Source organism: Kogia breviceps, chromosome 10 (assembly GCF_026419965.1).
Source record: "Kogia breviceps isolate mKogBre1 chromosome 10, mKogBre1 haplotype 1, whole genome shotgun sequence".
Classification (NCBI taxonomy): Eukaryota; Metazoa; Chordata; class Mammalia; order Artiodactyla; family Physeteridae; genus Kogia; species Kogia breviceps.
Genome location: NC_081319.1, coordinates 21,216,273 through 21,228,272, shown reverse-complemented (window position 1 = coordinate 21,228,272; position 12,000 = coordinate 21,216,273). Strand labels below are relative to the sequence as shown.

At 38.2% G+C, this 12,000-nt stretch overlaps 1 protein-coding gene across 3 annotated transcripts in view; it reads right to left on the bottom strand.

The window, feature by feature from the left end:
* Positions 1–12,000, bottom strand: part of FRMD4B (FERM domain containing 4B) — a 333,168-nt gene that overhangs the window by 225,262 nt on the left and 95,906 nt on the right. For all 3 annotated transcript variants that reach the window (XM_067043674.1, XM_059077841.2, XM_067043676.1), the window contains one exon: positions 9,220–9,347. The gene's annotated coding sequence lies outside the window, so the exon portion shown is untranslated. The remainder of the gene's footprint in view (positions 1–9,219; positions 9,348–12,000) is intronic.

Here is a 12,000-nt window from a genome sequence, read left to right as displayed (position 1 = left end):
AGTTTGAGAAGGATCAACATTGTGAAAATGACTCTACTACCCAAAGCAATCTACAGATTCAATGGACTCCCTATCAAACTACCACTGGCATATTTCACAGAACTAGAACAAAAAATTTCACAATTTGTATGGAAACACAAAAGACCCCGAATAGCCACACCAATCTTGAGAACGAAAAATGGAGCTGGATGAATCAGGCTTCCCGACTTCAGACTATACTACAAAGCTACAGTAATCAAGACAGTATGGTACTGGCACAAAAACAGAAATATAGATCAATGGAACAGGATAGAAAGCCCAGAGATAAGCCCACGCACATATGGTCACCTTATCTTTAATAAAGGAGGCAAGAATATAAAGTGGAGAAAAGATAGCCTCTTCAATAAGTGGTGCTAGGAAAACTGGTCAGGTACATGTAAAAGTATGAAATTAGAATACTCCCTAACACCATACACAAAAGTAAACTCAAAATGGGTTAAAGACGTAAATGTAAGGCCAGAAACTATCAAACTCTTAGAGGAAAACATAGGCAGAACACTCTGTGACATAAATCACAGCTAGATCCTTTTTGACCCACCTCCTAGAGAAATGGAAATAAAACCAAAAATAAACAAATGGGACCTAATGAACCTTAAAAGCTTTTGCATAGCAAAGGATATCACAAACAAGACCAAAAGACAACCCTCAGAATGGGAGAAAATAGTTGCAAATGAAGCAACTGACAAAGGATTAGTCTCCAAGATTTACAAGCAGCTCATGCAGCTCAATAACAAAAAAACAAAAACAACCCAGTCCAAAAATCGGCAGAAGACCTAAACAGACATTTCTCCAAAGAAGATATACAGATTGCTGACAAACCCATGAAAGAATGCTCAACATCATTAATCATTAGAGAAATGCAAATCAAAACTACAATGAGATATCATCTCACACCTGTCAGAATGGCCATCATCAAAAAATCTACAACCAATAAATGCTGCAGAGGGCGTGGAGAAAAGGGAATACTCTCGCACTGTTGGTGGGAATGTCAATTGATACAGCCACTATGGAGAACAGTATGGAGGTTCCTTAAAAAACTACAAATAGAACTACCATATGACCCAGCAATCCCACTATTGGGCATATACCCTGAGAAAACCATAATTCAAAAAGAGTCATGTACCAAATTGTTTATTGCAGCTCTATTTACAATAGCCAGGATATGGAAGCAACCTAAGTGTCCATCATCGGATGAATGGATAAAGAAGATGTGGCACATATATACAATGGAATATTACTCAGCCATAAAAGGAAATGAAATTGAGATATTTGTAGTGAGGTGGATGAACCTAGAGTCTGTCATAGAGAGTGAAGTAAGTCAGAAAGAAAAAAACAAATACCGTATGCTAACACATATATATGGAATCTAAGAAAAAAAAAAAGGTCATGAAGAACCTAGGGTTAAGACGGGAATAAAGACACAGACCTACTAGAGAATGCACTTGAGGATATGGGGAGAGGGAAGGGTAAGCTGTGACAAAGTGAGAGAGTGGCATGGACAATATATACACTACCAAACGTAAAATAGATAACTAGTGGGAAGCAGCTGCATAGCACAGGGAGATCAGCTCGGTGGTTTGTGACCACCTAGAGGGGTGGGATAAGGAGGGTGGGCGGGTGGGAGGGAGGGAGACGCAAGAGGGAAGATATATGGGAACATATGTATATGTATAATGGATTCACTTTGTTATAAAGCATAAACTAACATACCATTGTAAAGCAATTATACTCCAATAAAGATGTTTTTAAAAGTTATTTCTTGCTGTGAAGAGGAAAAAAGTACATATGTCTGGTGTCTATTCATTTTAATTAAAAAAATATTTAACAGTTAACTTTGAGGTGTGGATGGTGAGTTTTTAATTTTCAACATCACAAAATACTTTTACTCTTTGCATACTTTTACAAAAATCAGGCATTCATTTTAAAACAAAAAAATAAATTTTAAAAATAAGAAAATTAAAAAAAAATAAGAGCCATCATTTTGTGAGACGTCAGAGCCTAAGGAGAGTCTCTTTGTTTGTTTTAATCAAAATTTAGCAGGAAATTCAGGCACCAGAAGAAATACATCAAATTCCTCAATGCTTAGTGTTCTAAATGACAGTCAGTCTCCAAGTGCCTGTTTCAAATCCTGTTACTTACACCTAATGATTGTCTATTCATGATTGCGAAAATGTTTAAATTATTTGTACCTCTTTTTAAATTTATTATTCTATTTTTCTTCAAATGTATTTTAACAAGACTATTTTATCCAAAGTCTAGAAACTACACATTTTCAAGGGACCTAGAAAAAGTATTCTAGAGCTAAAAAACAAGCAAACAAACTTACTGACTTTTAAATATGAAAAGAAAACTACACAATCTAAAGTAATAAATATTTAAGTTAGTATTTATACAAGTTAATGTGTTGTCCACTTCATTAGTTGATAAATCATCATATTCATAAATTGCATTATTCTTAAAAATAATTTTTAGGTTTTATTTTTTTATTTGGTATGGATCAACTAAAATGCATGAGGAATCCTGGAAAATTATAGCCAATAATAAATGAGTTTATTATACTAAACAGTTTCAAAAGCAAAATTATAGGGTTTTTAAACAACATATAGAGTAAGAAATTATTTTTAATGTGGGACACCTGTGCATTTTATTTTTTTAAGATTTTTTTTTTTTTATGTGGACCATATTTAAAGTCTTTATTGAATTTGTTACAGTATTGCTTCTGCTTTATGTTTTGGTTTTTTGACCGTGAGGCATGTGGGATCTTAGCTCCCCAACCAGGGATAGGACCCGCATCCCCTGCATTGGAAGGTGAAGTCTCAACCACTGGACCGCCAGGGAAGTCCCTGTGCATTTTAATATGCTTGTTATCACGTGGGGTAGGTATCTAAAGGTAAAAATTCCTAGGGCTGACAAATATCTTTAAATGTCCCTCACTATAATAATTCATCAAATCAAATCAAACACACTTAAAATTTCTGCTTTTGGTACTTCTCTGGTGGCACAGTGGTTAAGAATCCACCTGCCAATGCAGGGGATACAGGCTTGAACCCTGGGCTGGGAAGATCCCACATGCCGCGGAGCAACTAAGCCCATGCGCCACAACTACTGAGCCTGCGCTCTAGAGCCTGCGAGCCACAACTACTGAGCCCATGTGCCACAACTACTGAAGATATACAGATGGCAAATAAGAGCATGAAAAGATAGTCAACATCATTTGCCATTAAGGAAAGGCAAGTTGACACCACGATGAGTTATTACCTACATTTGCCATTAGGGAAATGCAAGTTGACACCACGATGAGTTACTACTTACTTATTAGAATGGATAAAATGGAAAAAGATTGATCGTACCAAGTACTGACAAGGATCTGGAGCAACTGAACTCTCTCGTTCAGTGCAGATAGGGATGTAAAAAGGTACAACCACTTTGGAAAATTTGTTAAAAAGTTAAACAACCACTTTGGAAAATTTGTTAAAAAGTTAAACATACACCTACCATATGATCCAGGCATTCCACTCTTAGGTATTTACCCAAGAGAAATGAAAGCATATGTCCATATGAAGACTTATACATGAATGTTCATTGTAGCATTATTCATAATTGTGAAAATCTGGAAACAACTCAAACGTCTATCAATGGTGAATAAATAAACAAATGGGGGTTTATTTATATAATGGAATACAACTCAACAATAAAAAGGAATGAAATATCCATACACATTAGAGCATGGATGAATCTCACAATAATTATGCTGAGTGAAAGATGCCAGGCAAAAAGATATGTACTGTATGATTTCATTTATATGGGTTTGTCGGAAATGCAAACTATTGTACAGTGATTAAAAACAAGATCAGTGGTTGCCGGGGGCAAGACAAGGGCTGGGTAGGGTAGGTAGGTGGGATTACTAAGGGGCATAAAGAAACCTTGTGGAATGACAGAAGTTTTCGTTATCTTGATAATGGTGATGCTTTCATGGGTATATGCGTAGGTCAAAACATCAAATTGTACACTTAATTTTTTATTTTGGGGGTTTCTCGGCTCTGAGCTGCTGCTTTATTTTATTGCCTAAGTGGTGCGGAACATTCAATAGCTAGCAAGACACATAGTTCTCCGAGGATCCTGTCTTAAATATATTTGATCTCAAATTTTACCCTTTAAATATGTGCAATTTATTATATGTCAGTTATAGCTTAATAAAGTGATTAAGAAAAGGTCCTAATTGTAACAACTCAACAATACACAAGTATATAAAGAAAAATAAATAATCTTTCATCGGATGCCGTGCATCCGATAATCTCCTTGAGGTTACTAACACAAGTAGCCTGGTGAGTGCATCCTTCCATATTTTCTCTTTACTTGCACAAATCTATGATCTCATTATAGGGTTTAAACCTTTTATATAATGGATGACCCATTAAAGTGGTATTTTCTGCAACAATTTATTAGGGTTTTAGAAAATCTCTTATTATGCAAAAAATTTTCGGTGTTCTGAGATTGAGGCTCATTTTTTTTAACAGCCAACATACATTAAATACCAAAGAAAGGGATGTAAAACTACAAATAGAAGCATCCTGCTTTACAGTAAGTTACTAGACAGAAGAGTTGGTCCTCACTGAGGGAGTCAGAAGACCAAATTCCTTCTATATGGAGAGCCTGTTTTTCCACAAGAAATAATTTAACCTAGAAAAGGAAAACCCCTCAGTGTTTGAAACTATAATTAAATTCTCACTCTAGGTTAAACATTGCACAGGGATGTTAGACACAAGCAAATTCAACTGCAAACAGAGTTGCAGGATTGTTTTGGTTGTACAAGCTAGAAAATTGTACCAACTCCAACATTTTACCACAGGTCAACTTTAAAGAAAAACCTTCAATTAAAAAATAATAAAATATATGTTCACTGTGAAAAGTGTCAAAAATACACAAGTATATAGGACAAAATTGTCTTCTGTTCTTCCCTAATTCCATCTGTTAGACATAATCACCATCAACAATCCAAAAACATCTTTCCAGATTACACAGTGTGCGTGGGCATGCATGCATGCATGTGTTTTTCTGCTTTTATTTTTTGACTGTTCGTTTGCTTTTTCTTTAAAGTTTTTTTAATTGTGGTAAAATATATATGACATAAAACCTGCCACTTCATGTTTTTAATACTATCGTTCTAGAATCATCAGAACATGCAGATTATTTTTCTTTTTAATATTTTTGGCTGTGCTGCGTGGTGTGCAGGGTCATAGTTCCCCGACCAGGGATTGAACCACCCATGCCCGCTGCAGTGGAAGCAGGGAGCCCTAACCACTGGACTGCCAGGGAAGTCCCTCAATCATTTTTAACTGTACAATTTAGTGGTATTAATTACATTCACACTGTTGTACAACCATCCCCACCATCTATTTCCAAAACTTTTTCATCACTCCAAACAGTACCCATTAAACATCAACTCCCCATCTTTCCTCAGGTAATGTCTAATCTACTTCCTGTCTCTATGAATTTCCCCATTCTCGATGTTTCATAAGTGGAATCATACAATATTTGTCCCTTGGTGTCACCCAGCATAATGTTTTCAGGGTTTATCCATGTTGCAGCCTGTATCAGAACTTTATTCCTTTTAATGGCTGAATAATATTCCATTGCATACCAAATTTTTCTCATCCATTCATCTGCTGAGGGACACTTGGGTTGTGTTCATTAGCTGTTAACAAACATGATCATGGTATACACAATTCTGGCAGCTTTTTTCCCTTTTACTTAATACATTTTAGCTATCTATCCTAAATTTTAAAAGCCACATTATTCTAGTAGATGGAAGTACCATCATTTATTTACTACTCTTCTAAAAACAGATGTATAAACTGCTGTCATATTTCTGCCAGTAAAACAGTGCTAGGGTGAACATACTAGTACATACATCATTTTGCATTTCTACCGGTTTTCCTGGAAGATGAACTCCTAAAAGTGCTATTAGCTGGTCAATAGGAATGTGCATTTAACATTTTGATAGATACTGCCAAGTTAGCTTCCAGAAATATCACCCCTATTGACATTCTTATCAACAGAGACCATGAGAGCTTTTTTGTCCATATCTTTCCCACAAGAATTATTTGGGATTTCTTGCATCCTTGCCAGTCTGACAGGTTATGAGTTTGCTAATTTAAAGTAGGTATAAGGAAGGATGTACAGGTGTTCCATGAGAGCAGAAGGTGCTCAGGGGTGAAGTTTGAGGGTGTCAGAGTCCTCTAGACCAAAGCAGAGAATACAATTCCAGGACCAGAAGGGGTTCTGCTTGTTTCTATAATCAGGGCTGATTTCAGTAGAAATACACACATGCCGCTGCACTTAATGCTAAAATACTGAAAATTCCTCCACAGTGGTTGGCAACAGATCACTGTCCTGAGCCCCACCCTTGAATCCCAACCCACCTCCCCACAATCCAGCAGCTGAAAGGTAAAAACCCTGCCCAGCACCATTGCCGATGCCAGTTCAACCTGATCCTTATTTGTGCTGACTGGTTGTTAATACTCAGAATATCGCTCCTGCCTACATGAGTCTAATTTTTTTAAGAGACCCACTGATTCCCTCCTCACTCTATCTCATTTCTATTTCTCTAACACTGTAGAGCAATTGTCTATTTCATTTAGGAGACCTGTGCTCCCGAGGGCAGGAAGCCTGTCTCTCTCATTAATTCTTTCACTCCCAAAATGTTTTTCGAGCACTTTGTATATTGCAGTTGCTGAACCAGGATCCCAGAATATCACTGTGAAAAGGCAAACACCATCCTGGGCCTCACAGAATTTACATACTTTTTTACTTACCAGTAAAAAGGGCAGGTGAAAAATAACTGAACAGCTAAATAAAGAAAATAACTCCCAATAATCATGAGTGCTATAAAGGAAACAAGTTTTTCTTTTTTTTTAATTGAAGTATAGTTGATTTACAATGTTGTGCTAAAAAAAAAAAAGGAAACAGCGTCCAAAGATGAGTTAATGAACGATTAACCTCGGCGCTCACTGCATACCTTCACATCCTCCCTTATACCAACTTTAAATAACCAAGCTCATCACCTGTTGGACTGGCAAGGATGAAAAAAATTTGAATACACCTTGTTGCAAGGATATGGACAATACATCACTCATAGTCACTGTTGATGAGAATGTCACTAGGGATGATATTTTTGGAAGATAACATCACAAAGGGGTCCTTCTGAGTAGAGAAGCCAGAGAAAATCCAGTCTGAGATTAAAGGAAAAGGCCAGGAGTCAGATGCCAAGAGAGAAAGCACCCAGGCTGCATTGAGTGTGTGCAACGGCTCCAAGTGCAAAAGAGTTCGTGTGATTTAGAGGGTCAGGAAGGAGGCAAGAGTGAGCTAAGGGGGTGAGGCTGGGAGAATGGCCACAGCGGGGTCACACCAAGCCTTACAGACACCAAGCCTTACAGATTACAGCAAAGAGCCTGATCTGTGACTTAAGAAGATCCTACATCATTTAACTCTATATTCACTAGTACTTCTCAAAGTACATAAATCAGTAAGAATCTGAGAAATGCCCTGAGCTCCCCCTCTAACTTTCTTACATCTCTGCCTGGTGCCCGGCAGTCCCGATGATAGTCTCTCGGAAAGTGCACATACGCCCAGGGTTAGAAATATCACCCTTCACTTCCCTGACATTTTTTGGGCTTCTCCACGTCTCTACTGCCCAAACAACAAACAACTGAAATGTCCATCCCTGAAGTACACTTCACTCAATGAAAAAAAATCAGTTAACGATTATAGGGCGCTCTTTATACGCTTGGCCTTTGCCCAAGTGCGTTGCATACATGAACTCATTTCCTCTACTCATCCTTCTCTCATCCAGGAAACTGAGGCAAATGAAGATTCATCATTTTCACTGCAGTCACCCAAGAGGTAAGTGGTAGAGTCCGTGCCCTGGCCCACTACACTCTAGTCCTCGCCACCAGGGGCCAGCGTGCAGAAATTGCAATCCTATCATTAATTTCACTAGAGGCAGCCTTTTTTAAAAAGATTTATTATTTATTTATTTATTTATTTTTGGCTGCGTTAGGTCTTAGTTGCGGCATGCAGGATCTATCGTTGCGGTGTGCGGGCTCTTTTGTGGTGCACAGACTTCTCTCTAGTTGTGGTGTGCGGGTTTTTCTCTTCTCTAGTTGTGGCGTGTGGGCTCTGTAGTTTGCGGCACGCGGGCTCTAGTTGAGGCACGTGAGCTCAGTAGTTGTGGCACGAGGGTTTAGTTGCCCTGCGGCATGTGGGATCTTAGTTCCCTGACCAGGGATTGAACCTGCATTCCCTGCACTGCAGGATGGATTCTTTACCACTGGACCACCAAGGAAGTCCCTGGAGGCGGCATTTTGAGAAGACTGGGAAAATGCTGTCTTTAACTGTTGTACATTCTATTCGTGCACAATTCATACTTTTTGCACATTAGACATCAGTACTCTTCAAACCACCTTTGCCTATCAAATATGAACTACTGAGATCAACTCATGCAGGAAAATCTTGAGAGAGCACATGGAAGTGCTACCTACACACCCACATTTGGTCTCTATCGCATTTTCATCACTATGGCAGGCTTGGGCAACCATTGGAATATTTCATTAGCCCCCTCACTGTATTCTAAAAAGCAGTGAAAAATGGAAAAACAAACCCCAAAGTATTGATATAAAAGATATAAAGCACACCTTCACTACAACTAAGCTAAGGAAGATAATCATTGCATCTATAAAAATAATTATTAGTGTTGCTCAATTGTCCAGTGGACCTAAACTGGTCAAATGTTCAACTGCGAATAAAAAGACAATTTTACAAACGTTCAAACAGAATACTAGAAATATATTGCCGGAAATGCATCTCTGGCACAGTAGAGTTAGAGCATTGTTTATTATTTTTTGTTTGTTTGTTTTCCTTTCTGACAAGAGAACCCCTTTTTAAAATGTAATCCGTCATTTAACTTTGGGGCACTTAGCTTTTATGTGAGAGTAGCAGACTAACTGTATTTACTGATTTTCTTCCTCATTGCTCATAACACAGATGTTTAGATGGTAGATCATATCATATATCATATCCTATCCCCATATGACAACTCAACGTACACTCACAAACATTCATAAACCCACTTTTCCTGTTCTAACATATCAGAGTTCAGCATTTACAGAGATGTCTGCTTACCTTGAACTAGTAACTACTGTCTTGCTTTCCTTTTGTTTTCACAGTAATAATCTTTGGATTTTGTTTGCCGGGCACAGATGTCATCTTCCTCCTTCACACATTCTTTCTTCTGGATTTCTCATCAAAACCTGAAACACAGAAGGGAGCAGCTCCTTGATTTCTGCAGGCATATAGGAAAGAACTAGACATCTCAAATCAGGGACTTCTAATTGATTTCTAATTTTCCTTTGATTGGCTACAGTTTAATCACAGTTTTAGAAATTCACCTAATTAGATGAGATTTAGAATAGACCTATCTCAAAATACAAACGAAAAGAGGCTCTCCTTAACAACTAAAGATCTGATACTGATTTGGCTTCTCACATAATGCCTTTCATTGAATATAGAATGCTAGCCTCTGTCTCTGTAGGAGACGCTAAAGCACTAAAAGTTAGCTACAGTCAGTTGTAAAATCAAGGCTGTGAGAGTGGGAGAACTCAATAAAATATCACCTCAGAATCTGTGTTTCAGAATTGCTGAAAGCAGGATGGTTTACTCCAGAAACTAGTTTTAACGGATGTCAGTTGTGGAGAGAATGAAGCACGTGTCATGAATACTGATGAAATTTAGCGTGTGTATTGCGCCATAAGATACACTCATTTATATGGATTTGTTATTCTCACTATAAAAGAAAGCAGCTTTTCCCCAGAAGCTCTCCTTCAGTCGGGAAGGACAATTCTCGCTTGTCAACTGTGGGCCCAAACTGTTTTGCACACAGCAGGGTGTGAAAACTGGACAAGAAGTGGAGGGCAGAGGCAGCAGATGTGCTATCCATCATTGTGCCACGTGGTTCAATGCAACTCCACTGTTGCACACCGTCCTCAACGGACCCCACAGCCCAGCCCATCTGACCCTCAACTCTTCTAGATGTGACACAGGTGTGAGGTGGAAGGTGGCAACAGGAAGCAGAAAGAACTCGGCATGATTCCTTCACAAGCACCTTTGTCCGCTCTCTTCTTACTGCTGCCATAGGACAAATCCATCTTTTCTAACAGGAACTGTAAGAGAGAAGAACAAACCTGACTCCATATTGGGTTTATTCCTTTAGCTCTAACCCTTGTGTTTTGTTGCTTGTGCTCATTCATGCTGTCTCTGTAAAAGACTATTGCCTATAGCCTGAAATATACATTATAGCTCATTCTCAAGGCTCTTATTTTTAAAGGTATAACACTTTTCCATTCATATAAAGATAAAAAATTGCAGAACAAAGAACAACGTTGTTTGTGGAGGTTTACAGGAACATGACGACCAGATCTATGTGGACGGCTGCAATAACAAAGGATTCTGACATCAAGAAGTATGTAACCACCAACCACATCCGCTCCTCCTTTTGTATCAAAGTGGCCTGAATTCTAACTGGGGTAAGAAGGTTCTTTGGGACACGAGTCCACCATCTTCATAAACTGCTGGCTTTCTGAATAAAGTCTCTATTCCTTGCCCCAACAGCTTTTCTCTCGATTTATTGGTCTGTAGTGCAGCAAGCAGTATGAGCTTGCGCTCAATAACTAGATATGCTAAGAACTCATCTACAACGAGAACATAGTGTAGGTTGGGAGTTTCTTGTAGGCAATCTTCTTCAATATCCTTTTAGGAGGAAAGTAGCTCTTAAAGCTAGTAAGAGGCTAATTTTATGTTAGGTGGTCAAAATTAAACATTAAAATATGAATTATGTTAAATCTACATAGTGAAATCTGATGTTGATAGAGTGTAATGTAGGTAGAGAGTGAGGGGATGGGGTAGTGGTTTGGGTTGCTCTAAATCAGAAAGAAGACCTCCCACACTCAGTTATCCCCTTGGTCCCCAAGACTATTAGGTAAAATACTGGGCTTAGAAAGAATATACTAGGCATGTGTTAAGAGTCCAAGCCCCTACTTTACAGAGTAATTAGACTCAGAGAGAGAGAGAGTGATTTACAAAAGATTATGCACATGGGGAAAACTGGTACTGGAACGACTCTGTATATTTTCTGCTTTATTGAACCATCTCTCCACAACTGCCATGTGTCCACTAGATGACAAAAGTTCCTTGTAAATAATGATATAACAAGCAGCATCTAGCATCATGTATGAAGAACTGTTTAAGTATCTTATTTTAGTTGTGTTAATGAAGACTGAGCAGCTTCTGTCAGCTCGGATGGCAAGGACAGGAAAAAGAGAAATGAACAGATACGTCCCAATTGCCTAGAAAACTACCATTTATAGAGCACCCACCATAAGCCAGAGTTGGGTACACCACTTATGTGGCCTCTGATGTATCTAGAAACTCCGAAAATAATATAGGTTTTATTATATGGTGCAGATGAGGAAACTGAGTCAGGGAAATACAATCCCTTGTCTGAAGTTACACAGAGCTAGTAAGTTCTTTGATTCCATGGCTCCATGCACAATGACTCCTGCCTGCGACAAACAGCACTATACACGAAGTAAATATGCATCAATTTGAAAACCCCAAAGCCTAAGAAACAGAGTCGATGGTATTTGGAAGGAGATTAAAGAAAAGAAGGGAGAAAAGGCAAGCTAAGAGTGTTATGGAAATATATTCTACCATGACTCTTAACATGAGTGAGGGCTGTGTGTTAAGATCTTCAGATGTACCAAATACACAAATGCAATTAGAGCATATAACTTTACCCATAAAATTTAGTGAAAGATACTTGTGCTATTAGGTATCTAAGAATGAGCAAAGAACTGCAAGTCTCAATGAATTAGGATGGATTTTTTTTTTAAATAACGGAATCACTCT